At 37.8% G+C, this 13,686-nt stretch overlaps 1 protein-coding gene across 1 annotated transcript in view; it reads right to left on the reverse strand.

Moving 5' to 3' along the window:
* The window catches only part of SNX27 (sorting nexin 27), an 88,044-nt gene that overhangs the window by 59,954 nt on the left and 14,404 nt on the right, over positions 1–13,686 (reverse strand). The gene's annotated exons all lie outside the window — the stretch shown is intronic.

The raw sequence follows: 13,686 nt of genomic DNA on the forward strand, positions 1-13,686 counted from the left end.
ATGAGGTTCAAACTAGGTGTGGCCCAATTTGAACAATTCTGAAGACATAAATGAATGCAAACTAGAAATTCTGCAGTAAAGGTAATTTTCAGTAGCATAGACTTCTGGTTCAAAGCATGGGTTTTGGAGTCAGACACACTTGGGTTTGAATACTTAGTGTGCCATTTAACAGATAAGACATTCAATCTCACTAAGCCTCAATTTCCTAATCCATAAAATGGGGCTAATAATACCTACAGCTATCAGAGTTGCTGTGAGAACTAAAATGCGATAAAGCTCTAGAATATGGTAACCACTCAATAGTTATTCATGTGATAGAATTTTTATCAGTTGTACAAGCAAGTTGGTAGTATTTTTGCCTCCTAATAATACAAACCACTAATTTCTTTTGCCTTTCTTCTGTCTCCGCAACATGATCTAGTTGAAATTCATTTGAAAATACATCACTGAGCCCTGGCCAGTTTGTTCAGTGGTTAGAGTGTTGGCCTGCGGACCAGAGAGGCCCGAGTTTGGTTCCCACTAAGGGCACATACCTCATTTGCAGTTTGTCCTTGGCCCTGGTTGGGGTCGTGTGGGTGGCAACCACTCAATGTGTCTCTCTCACATGGACGTTTCTCTCTCTCTCTTCCTCCCTTTCTCCCTCCAGCTCTATCTGAAGATAAATGCAAAAATGTCCTCAGGTGAGGATAAAGAAAGAAAGAAAATATATCACTGAACTCTCAACCAATGATCACAAGACAGTCACCTTCATATGACCACTGCATCAGAGAACCACTAAGTCCTATACCACACAAAGTAACTACTGCCCAGTAGCATCTACCCATCTATGTTTCTTCAACAAAGAAAGGCAATAGCTTAAACATACTATCAAAAAATTTTCAACAGATATGCTATTAAACAAATATAGCAAAATGTTAATTCTAAAATACGTGACAGGTATGCAAATATTCACTGCGCAATTCCTTCAAGTTTCCTGTTTTTGAAGCTTTTCAAAACAAAATGTGGGGTGGGGGAGAAGGCTACCAAAAAACTCCAACAAAATGTTATTTTCTTAGGCAACTAGATGAGATGATACTCAATTTACTCTGTGTCTTTAGCACTATAAAAGTACACTTGACAATTTAAATAAATTTCTGAGGATATGTTTTTTATTGATTTTAGGAAGAGGAAAGGAGGGAGGGAGAGAGCGGGAGGGAGGGAGGGAGACAAGGAAGGAGAGGGAGAGGGAGGGAAAGAGGAAGTGAGAGAGGGAGGGAGAGGGAGAGAAACATTGATGTGAGAAACACTGAGTGGCTTTCTCACACACACACCCTGACTGGGAATCAAACTCACAATTTTTTTTTTTTTTTTTTGGTGTACAGGACAATGCTCCAACCGAGCCACCTGGCCAGGGCAAAATTCTCCTCATTTTTTACATAAGACCAAAATTGGGCCCCATCGGAAAAGCCTTCAGCTAGCTAATGGGAGTGGCTTTAAGTAAGACTTTTATTCAACTAAAGTGACCCAGCTGAGGCAATTGCAGTTAATATACACACTCTCAGAAACAAAAAAAAAAGTTCTAAATAGTCAAGATTTGTTTTTATGTAGTGCTTGTACAGAAAGTTATATATAATGAAACAAGATATAGATGGAAATATGACAGAGCCGATCATTATATGTAACACAAGAAGGAGCCATGCTAAGTGGTAAGCAAAATATTATTTTGAACCCCTGTGATATTCAAGAAATTAACTAAAGGGTAGTTAGTCCCTCAGAGGCAGTCTGTAAAATATAGCCAATGAATCCCATAACTGCAAACAATAAGATATACTTTTCAATTTTGTAGATTAAAACACAATGGCTACATGTCCACAAGAATAGCCCAAATAAAAAAAGAGTGACAAAGCCAAGTATTGCTAAGGGTGTGGAAGAAATGGAATTCTCATACATTGCTGATGGGAGCATAAAGTAAAAACAACCTGGCAGTTTCTTAAAATGTTAAACATACATTTACTATATGAGCAAAAGAAGTGGGACAGAAAAAAAATCTGATTGACTTGATTCCATTTATTTGAAGCTCCAGAACAGGCAAAACTATAGTGATAGAAATCACATCAGTGGTTGTCTTTAGGGAATGGGGGAGGATGGAGGTGAGGATGGATGGAATGAGTATTGAATGCAAAGAAAAAACACAAGGAAACTTTTTGAAGTGATAGAAGTGTTCTATATCTTCTTTGGGGTGGTGGTTAAAGGGGTCTCTACTTTTATCAAAACTCAAAACTCTACACTTAAAATGTGTGCATTTGACTGTACTTAAATTAAGCCTCAATGAAGTTGATTTAAAAATAAACATTACATAATATCCTCATTTATAAATATGAACTAGTAGTCCATCCCCATGAAACATAACCTCTATTCTACTTTTAGATTACTCTTCATTGTTTTGCTTTTATGAACAATGTTGTTATGAAGGTCCTAGCAGACCCCTATATATACCTGCAGTATGAAATTGTTAAAACAATTGATAAAAACACATCCTTTTTCCTTCACCTCCCATATCTTTGTGAAAAATAATATAAACCTTTAATACTTCCAAGTCTTACAAGTTTATTTCATGGAGTAATGAAGAGAAAATTAAGCCAGAGCTCATTTATACCCCTATTACTGCTTTGGCTTTTTGTCCTAATCTCCCATAAACAGGACACAAATTTCAAGCCTAGTGTAGTTAAGAATCTTAGCAACAAATGAGTATAAAGTCAAGCCAGAGAGCAAAAGTACCTCTCTCAAGTTTATTAAAGCTATAATGTGAGAGACAAGTCAAAATAACTAGCCCTGGCCAGTTTGGCTCAGCGGTTACAGGCCTGCGGACCAGAGAGTCCCTGGTTCGGTTCCCACTAAGGGCACATACCTCGGTTGCAGTTTGTCCCCGGCCCCGGTTGGGGTCATGTGGGTGGCAGCCACTTGATGTGTCTCTCTCACATCGATGTTTCTCTCTCTCTTCCTCACTCTTTCCCTCCCATGCTATCTGAAGATAAATGCAAAAATGTCCTCAGGTAAGGATAAAAATAAAAATAAATAAAAAATAGTCCTGGCCAGTTTGGCTCAGAGGTTAGAGCATTGGCCTGCAGTCCAGAGAGACGCGGATTCAGTTCCTGCTAAGGGCGCGTACCTTGGTTGCAGTTTGTCCCTGGCCCTGGTTGGTTGTGCAGGTGGCAGCCACTCGATGTGTCCCTTTCACGTCGATGTTTCTCTCTCTCTCTCTTCCTCTCTCTCCTTCCCACTCTATCTGAACAAAAAAGTGGAAAATGTCCTCGGGTGAGGATAAAAAAATAATAATAAAAAATAAAAGTCAAATTCACTAAACACTGGATTAATACCATTATATTACATTACAAATACAATTTAGACTTTTTTTTTTAGAAATTCTAGATTCCTGTTAGTTTTTTTTTTTTTTTAATATTTTTTCTTTATTGATTTATTTTGAAAAAGAGAGGAAGGGAAAAGGAGAGGGATAGAAACATCAATGAGAGAGAACATGGACTGGCTGCTCTTGCACGCCCTGCATTGGATTTCAGGCCCACAACCTGGGCATGTGCCCTGACCAGGAATCGAACCAGCAACTGCTTGGTGCATGGGTCGATGCTAAACAACTGAGCACACCAGCTGAGCTCCTGTTAGATTTTTATACATTCAAATCTGTAAAAAATTTTCTTGACAGAGTATTTAAAAAGAATTTGTTCAGCCAAATATATAACATTAGAAAAACCTTTAAAGGTATTGAAGTACATCAAGCAAATGAACTATATAATTTTTTTTTTCTTTATTGATTTGAGAGAGAGAGAGGAAGGGAGAGGGAGAGAGAGAGGAACATTGATGAGAAAACACCGACTGGCCACCTCCTGCATACCCCCCACTGGGGTTTTGGCCAACAATCTGGGCATGTGCCCTAACTGGGAATCAAACCAACGACCTATTGGTGCATGGGTCAACCACTGAGCCACACCGGTCAGGCAGAACTATACAATTCTTTAAACATATTTACGAAGACTACTTGCAAACATGAAAAAGTTCTTAAATTGTGTTAAATACAAAAAACAAAGACTATAAACTGTTTTAAAGATTTGTACATCTAAAATACAAAAATATTGCCCTGGCTGGGTGGCTCAGTTGGTTGGAGTGTTGTCCCATACACCAAAAGGTAGTGGATTCGATTCCCAGTCACAGCACATACCTAGGTGGTGGGTCCAATCTCCGGTCAGGCCCATACAGGAGGCAACTGATAGAAGTTTCTCTCTCCCTCTCTCCCTTCCCCTCTCTCTCTCTCTCTCTCTCTCTCTCTAAAAAAATATATATATATATATCAGCCCTGGCCGGTTTGGCTCAGCAGTTGGAGTGTCAGCCCACGGACCAGAGTCCCGGGTTTGGTTCCCACTGAGGGCACGTACCTCAGTGGCACTTTGTCTCCTCCCCAGTTGGGGTTGTGTGGATGGCAGCCAGTCGATGTGTCTCTCTCACATGGATGTTTCTCTCTCTTCCCCCCTCTCTCCCTCCCACTCTATCTGTAGATAAATGCAAAAAATGTCCTTGGGTGAGAATGGAAGAAAAAAAAAATCAGCAAATAAATCCTTGGGTGAGGATAAAATATACATATATATACACATATATACATATGAACATTGTGATTATGAACACATAAAATATTTGCCTATATAAAAGGTACAGTATGCCCTGGCCAGTTTGGCTCAGCAATTAGAGCGTCGGTCCACGATCTAGAGAGACCCTGGTTTGGTTCCTGCTAAGGGCAGGTACTTCGGTTGCATTTTGTCCCCGGCCCGGGTTGGGGTTGTGTGGGAGGCAGCCACTCGATGTGTCCCTTTCACGTCGATGTTTCTCTCTCTCTCTCTCTTCCTCTCTTTCCCTCCCACTCTATCTGAACAAAAATGGAAAAATATCCTCTGGTGAGGATTAAAGAAAAAAAAAAGGTACAATATGAAAATAGTTGAGTTATAGTGATTAGAACTATGGGTAATTTTTATTTTATTAAAAAAAAATTTTGTTCTTTATTGCTTTTAGGAAGAGGGGAAGGGAGAGAGAAACATTGATGAGAGAGAACACTGATGAGAGAGAAAATCGATTGGCCGCCTCCTGCATGCCCCCACTGGGGACTGGGCCCACAACCTGGCCATGTGCCCTGACCAGGAATCAAACTGGCAACCTCTTGGTGCATGGGTCTACCCTCAACTACTGAGCCACACCAGCCAGGCCTATGGGTAATTTTTTAAACTTAACATAATTGTTACATCTTTTCAATTACACAAAGCTTCTAAAACAAACCCCCTACCTTCTCCACAGCATATGATCTTGGATATTTGGTGAAGCCCCCACAAGCTGGAGGAAAAAAAGACAAACCCCACCCTGGCCGGTTGGGCTCAGCAATTAGCGTGTTGGCCTGCAGACTGAAGGGTCATGGGTTTGTTTCCCAGTCAAGGGCACATACCTGGGTTGCAGGTTTGATCCCCGACCAGGGCCGTGTGGGAGGCAATCAATCAATGTCTCTCTCTCACATGGATGTTTCTCTTTCTCTCTCTCTCTCTCTCTCTCCCTCCCTCTCCCTCTCCCTCTCTCCCTCCCTTCCAGTCTATCTAAAAAGCAATGGAAAAATATCCTCAGCTGAAGATTAAAAAAAAAAGACCAACCCCTGACACAAAGGAAGAGAGGCACTTCCTTTGACTTTTTACCACTGTTTCACTGCCCAGTTGTTGGGTATAGTTGCACTACACACTAGGCCATAAAGACAAGGACCACTCTACTGAAATGTGAAGTTATACCCTTTCTAATTTTGCAGTTAAACTGTCTGACTGGCTCAGGGCTCCTGTGCATCTAACTCTGCCTTGTTATCTTAGGCAAACAATCAAATCAGAGAATATTTTTATTGACTAATTGTCTTAGCAATCATGCTGTACTTTGCCCTGAGACTTGAGATAAGAGATTCAGACATGCATAAGCAATAAACATAGTCAAAGGAAGTAAAGTTTGAATGTGTCTGCATAAAAGTCCTACTATGCACAACTAAATATCAAGAACTTTTTGAGAACATACAGATGGCCAATAGACATATATAAAGATGCTCAACATCACTAATCATCAGATAAATGCAAATTAAAACCACAATGAGACACTTCATACTTGTCAGAAAAGTTATCATCAATAAATCAACAAACAAGTGTTGGTGAGAATGTGGAGAAAAGGGAACCCTTGTGCATTGGTGGTGGGAATGCAGACTGGTGCTGTCACTATGAAAAACAGTATGGAGAGTCCTCAAAAAATTAAAAAGGGTCCTGACCAGTTTGGCTCAGTGGTTAGAGCATCAGCCTGCTGACCAAAGGGTGGCAGGTTCGATTCCTGTAAAGGGCACATGCCTGGATTGCAGGTTCAATCCTCAGCCCTAGTCAAGGTCATGCAGGAGGCAACCAATCGATGTCTCTCTCACATCAATGTTTCTCTGTCTCTGTCTCTCTCTCCCCTCTCCCTCCTTCCGTTCCACTATATCTAAAATTCAATGGAAAAATATCCTTAGGTGAGGAATAACAAAAATAAATAAATGGGAACTGCCTTATGACGCAGCAATTCTACTTCTGGATATATATAGTCAAAGAAACCCAAAACACAGATTTGAAAGACTATATGCACCCCTATGTTCACTGCAACATTATTTACAATTGCCAAGATATGGAAGCAAACGAAGTACCCATCAATAGACAAGTAGATTAAAAAAAGTTGTGGTACATATATACAATAGAATATTACTCAACCATTAAAAAAAAATGAAATCTTACCATTTGCGACAGCATGGATAGACCTAAAAAGTATTATGCGAAGTGAAATAAGTTAGACAGAAAAAGACAAATACCATATGATTTCACTTATATTTAGAATCTAAAGAACAAAATAAATGAACAAACAAAACCGAAATAGACTCACAGAGACAGTGAAAAGACTGATGGTTGCCAGAGGGAAGGGAGGATGGACTGGTAAAAAAAGGTGAAGGGATTAAGAAATACAAATTGGTAGTTACAAAATAGTCACAAAGATGTAAAGTACAGAATAGAGAATATAGTCCATAATATTGTAATAACTAGTATGGTGCCAGGTGTGTACTGGAAATACAGGGGGGAACACTTGGGAAAGTATGTGACTGTCTAACCACTATGCAGTACACCTGAAATGAATACAAAATAACACTAAGTGCAAACCATAATTGAAAATATAAAATTTAAATTAAAAAGACTTTTTGGAATTTTGTTTCGGAAATAACATTTTGCATCTTACATTTTAGAACACCTAATTTATTGATAGGACAAGAAAAATGCAACTAGAGGAATTGGCCAAAGGGCTCTCTAATAAACAGCTTTTTCTTTTTTTCTTTTTTTAATCCTCATCTGAGGGCATTTTTCCATTTTTTGTTCAGGTTGAGTGGGAGGGAGGGAGAGAGGGAGGAGGGGGGAGAGAGAGAGAGAGAGAGAGAGAGAGAGAGAGAAACATCGACGTGAAAGGGACACATCGAGTGGCTGCCACCTGCACGACCAACCAGGGCCGGGGACAAACTGCAACAAAGGTATGCGCCCTTAGCGAGAACCGAGCCCGGGTCTCTCGGGACCACAGGCCGATGCTCTAACCGGCCAGGGCCAGCTTTTTCTAATCAACAGCAAATCTGGTTAACAATTTAAAAAGCACAACTTATCTTAATTACTTTTAATGTTAACTTATAACATATAGCAAATGAGATGATGACTAAATAAATAAGAAAAGTCCTTCCTTTTGGAAAGCAATTTCACTGGTAATGTGCATCTAAAGTCATAAAAATTTTCATATTCTTTCAACTCAAATGGCATTACTAAGAATTTATCATAAGGAAATCATCAAAATGTGAGCTCCATGAGGGCAAGAACTTTATAGTGGTATGCAGACAACTATCTTAAAGAACAAATAAAATAATCCTGAACTCAGAAAAAGTAGGCACAGTCATCATCATTAGGTTATTTCCAAATGTCTGTTCTTAATTTTTTTTTAAGCCAACAATAAGAGATAAATGGTCAAGAAAACTGCAGCACACACAATCTGATTAACTTAAAAGCAATCATTTAAAATGGTAAATATGAAAAATAAAATCTAGAAATACGTTTCAGCCACTGTTACGTTAAAAAGTAGATTACAAAAATGCAACATCTAAAAGATAACACGGGAGAAAACCTAGGTGATGTTGGGTACAACAATGAGATTTGCAGATACAACAACAAAAACATAATCCATGAAAGAAAAATTGCTAAATTAAATTTTATTAAAATTAAAAACTTCCTTCCTCTCTCTGAAAGACACTGTTAAGAGAATGAAAAAACAAGCCACACACTGGGGAAAAAATACTCAGAAAACACATATCTGATAAGACTTGTATCCAAAATATACAAAGAACTCTTAAAACTCAACAACAAGAAAACAAAACAACCCAATTAAAACATGGACGAAAGATCTGAACACGCACCTCACCAAGGAAGATAGAGGATGGCAAATAAGCTATGAAAAGTTATTAAACATCATTTATTATTAAAGAATTGCAAATCAAAACAAGATAACATACATACCTACTTGAATGGTTAAATTTTTTTTTAAACTCTTAATATCAAATATGCTGTGATGATGCGGAGCAAAAGCAATTCATTCAGTGTTGGTAGGAATACAAAATAGTAGAGCCACTTTGGAAGGCAGTTTGACAGTTTCTTAAAAAGCTAAAAGAAACATTGTCTTACCATAAGATCCAATAATCACACTCCTAGGTATTTACCCTATAGAGTTAAAAATTTATATTCACACAAAAACCTACACACAGATGTTTATACCAGCTTTATTCAGAACTGCCAAAAATTGAAAGCAACCAAGATGTCTTTTACATGTGAATGGATAAACAAACTGTGGTACATCCAGACAATGGAATATTATTCAGCTATAAAAATAAATGAGCTATCAAGCCACAAAAACACATGGGGAAACCTTAAATACATATTGCTAAGGGAAAGAAGCCAATCTGAAAAGGTTACATACTGTATCATTCCAATTATATAACACTTCAGAAAACACAAAGATCAATGTGTTCCAGGGGCTTAGAGGGATGGAAGGATGCATAAGTGAAGTACAGGGGATTTGGGACACAGTGAAATTATTCTGTATGATACTGTAATGGTACATAATGCATTTGTCAAAACCTATAGAACTTTACAACACAAAGAGTAAACCTTAATGTATGCAAAATTTTAAAAATCAGTTAGTAGATTGAGGGAATTCCCAGACTGTGATAAGAGAATCTAACTGTATTTCAAACAACCTCACTGAAGCGGGGCTGGGAGTGGGGCGAGACACAGACCTAAGTAACTGGAAATGAATGAATTCTGTAAGGCTAAAGACTAAAGGGACTGGATATAAGTACTGTATTCGTCAATAAAGTTATTTCCCACAGGGGTACAGGTTAATAACTGTATACTGGAATTGAAAAATTAGGTAAATGAATAGTGAATGTGGGAAGCCAAGTTTCTCACTATTAGTGTGGAAATGTACAGATCACCAAGGGGAGGGGGTCAAAATGATCCATTGGTAATGGAGTAAAGATACAAACATCAGTAAGAACTCATGTTTAACTTAATACAGATACAGATGGTTACATATAGAAATATTTATAGATATATGTATAGGGTGGGGCAAAAGTAGGTTTACAGTTGTATGTGAAACAGAATTTATTCTTGTTTTACTATTTATTAATTATTGTATTATTTTCCATATGAACAACTGTAGACCTACTTTTGCCCCACCCTGTATATACGGGGGTTAATATATACACATATATTTCTTTGCTCTGTTAGCTGAGAGGGCCAGAAAGAAACTATACCCTAGTACCAACGACCACACCTAGCGCCCAGGTTTTGGTTTCTAATACCATCTCTGATAAAAAGAAACAGGGCACTTTGGAGAAATGGCTCATTACAGGACTGGGGTAGGAAATATACAGATGAGCCTAGATCATTTTGCAGTGCCAGAAAATAAGGAATTACTCAAAACCAAACAAATACACACATTGATGGGAATACGGCAAAAGGGCACAGAAGCTAACTGCAAGAGCTACCAAGGGCGAAAACTAAACAAATGGAGCAACAAAATAAAGTGGTAGTATCAGATTATGTATCCCAAAGTGTAAAATAAATATCATGAGCCCATACTGATAAATGACTGAATAAGTGAACACATGGGCGCCGTGGCTGGTTTGGTTCAGCAGATAGAGCATCAGCCCGCAGACCAATGAATCGTGGGTTCAATTCCAGTCAAGGGCATGTACCTCGGTTGCAGTCAGTCCCCGGCCCTGGTCAGGGTTGTGCGGGAGGCAACCAGTCAATGTGTCCCTCTCACATCAATGTCTCTCTCTCTCTCTCTCTCTCTCTCTCTCTCTCTCCTCCCTCCCACTCAATCTAAAGAAAAACAGAAAAATATCCTCAGGTGAGGATTAAAAAAATAATAATAAAGTAAAAAAATAAAAATAAATAAATAAATACATGGGCAGAAGAGACATTCTTCTCCAATGCAGAAGAATTCCAAAAACAATTCATATAGAACTAAAAAAACTGATGAACAAAATTGACCCAGAGACATAGAGGTGGGGTACAGACTGACAAGCCTCAAAGGAAGGGGGGTTGGGGGAGATAAACCACAGAACTTACATGCATGCATGTATGCATGACCTATGGACATAGACAACAAAGCTGGGGATAGGGTGGGGGGGATGGGGAGGAGGGTGTCAATGGGGGAAAAAGAAAAACATCTGTAACAAAAACAAATTAATAAAAAAAATAGCCTTTATAAAAATTTATAAAACAAACAAATAATTATATAGACACTACACTCTAAAGGAGGGGAGCATAACTATTACCCACTCCTTAAGTGTGTCTACACATAGTAACTCCTATCCAAAGGGTACAGTATGAGAAGTGGGGAGGGGAAAAGGAGAATAACTTGACAGTGGAGAAACCTGACAAACACTACTTCAGCAAGATTATCAAGGTCAATAATAAGTCATAAATCATGAAGAGAGTATGTGCTCTTGATATGAACTGATGAAAACAGTTCCTCTGTGATCTTCCTCCAAAAAAAAAAAAACCCCAAAACCCCAGTCCAATCATGAAAAAAAATCAGATAAATTCTAATAGTCAGGCATCATATAATATACCTGACCAGTATTCCTCAAAACTGTCAAGGTCATCAAAATATGGAAAGACTGAGAAGCTATTATAGCCAAGATGAGCCTAAAAAGACATGACAACTAAATGTAATATTATCCTAGATGTGAAACTGGAACACACAGACATTAGGTTAACCTAAGGAAATCCTAATAAACTAAGGGCTTCAATTAATAATAATATATCAACATTGGTTCATTAATTTTAACAAATCTACCATACTAATGTAAGATATTCATAATAGGAGAAACTGTATAAAGTGGGAGTGGGAAAGGGATAAATGGGAACTTTCTGTACTATCTGTTCAATTTTTCTGTAAATCTAAAACTGTTCTAGAAAATAAAGTCTATTAATTTAAAAAATTAGATTTTAAGTTGCATATAAAAGCATGATTTCAACTTCATAAAAAATGCATAAATAAAAGATAGCCAAAATACCAAAAGTAGTTATGTTAGGGTGATAAAATGATGGGTGATTTTCTCCCTCTTCTTTGGTCTCCAAATTTTCTCTAACATATTTATATTACTTTTATAATTTAAAAAATAAAATTTATACCACTAAATATCAAAGAATGGCCAAATCCTGATACCACCAAACACTGACAAGGATATGGATTAAAAAGAACTCTCATTCATTGCTGATGGGAACGCAAAATGCTACAGCCACTATGAAAGACAGTTTGGCAGTTTATTACAAAATTAACATACTCTTGCCACATGATCCAACAATTGTGCTCCTTGGTATTTACCCAAAAGAGTTGAAAACGTATCCACTCACAAATCTACACACAGATGTTTATAGTAGCTTTGTTCCAAGTGCCAAAACTTATAAGCAATCAAGATGTTCTGCAGTAGGTGAATGAGTGAGTGAACTTTGGTAGATCCAAACCATGGAATATTATTCAACACCAGAAAGAAATGAGCCATCAAGCCATGAAAATACATGAAGAAAAGGTAAATGTATTACCAAGTTACAGATGACAGTTTGAAAAGGCTACATACTTTATGATTTCAACTATATGACAATCTGAAAGAAGCAAAACTAGGGAAACAGTAAAAAGATCAGTGGTTCTTCTAGGAATATACCCTAAGAAGCCTGAAACACCAATTAGAAAGAATATATGTACCCCCATGTTTGTAGCAGCACTATTTACAATAGCTAAGATCTGGAAACAGCCCAAATGTCCATCAGTAGACGAATGGATAAAAAAGCTGTGATAAATATACACAATGGAGTACTATGCAGCCGTAACAAAGAAAGATCTCTTATCCTTTGAGACAACATGGAGGGACCTGGAAAGTGTCATCCTAAGCAAAACAAGCCAAACAGAGAAAAACAAGTATCATATGATCTCACTTATTTGTGGAATATAATGAACATAACAGTCTGAGGAATGGGGTAGTTCCAGAGACGTGGAAGTGGGGTACAGACTGACAATCCCCAGAAGAGGGGGTGGTGGGGGAGAGACAAACCACAGAACTTATATGAATGTGTGCATGAATGGACATGGACAACAAAGCTGGGGACAGGGCGGGGGGGAGGGGGAAATCAGTGGGGGGAAAAGGAGAAACATCTGTAACAAAAATAAATTAATTAATTAAAAAAAAAAAAAATCAGTGGTTGCCAGGGCTTGGGGGAGAGAGGACCAAATAAGCAGAAGACTGGGAATTTTTAGGACAGTGAAACTACTTTGTGTACTACATATGTCATTAGAAATTTGTGCAAACCCACAAAATGTACAACACCAAGAATGAACCCTAAAATAAACTACAGACTGAATGACAATGATGTGTCAATGTAGGTTCATCAATGGTAACAAATGTACCCCTCTGATAGGGGATGTTTATAATGGGGGAGGTAATGCATGGGGCAGTGGGGCAGGAGGTATATAGGAAAAACCTCTGTACCTTCTGCTCAATTTTGCTGTGAACCTAAAACTACTCTAAAAAAGAAAGCCTATTAAATTTTTAAGTGTATTTTAAAATTAAGAATGAAATCTCAAAAAAGAATCTCAAAGTGGATCTACCTCTGTTGTCAAACACTAAAATTCACGATTCCTTAGTGAACAATTTAAAACAAGATGGAGTGAGTTATTCCATTTTTGCCATGAAAATCAAACCAAGATCTGAAATCTTCAAATCAGAAGAATGCCATAGCTTTAAACAGTTAAATAGTATTTTATTTTCACTTAGGAAGCTAGATCCACAAAATAATTTCACTAACTGCCACTTATCCCTGTTTCCTTCCCTTATCACTAATCAAAAAAAAAACAACACAAAAAATATCTGGCCTCTCTTCAGTTATGATTTAATGTAACCATTTTCTAGCCTGAACAACTGCTAAATACAACTGACCAGAAAATTACTACATCAAAGTTATTATAGGGTCTCAAAATGAGTTTGCTTTCTGTTCTTGATTTTTTTTTTTTTTATCC

This window comes from Molossus molossus, unplaced genomic scaffold (assembly GCF_014108415.1).
Source record: "Molossus molossus isolate mMolMol1 unplaced genomic scaffold, mMolMol1.p scaffold_m16_p_20, whole genome shotgun sequence".
Taxonomy (NCBI): Eukaryota; Metazoa; Chordata; class Mammalia; order Chiroptera; family Molossidae; genus Molossus; species Molossus molossus.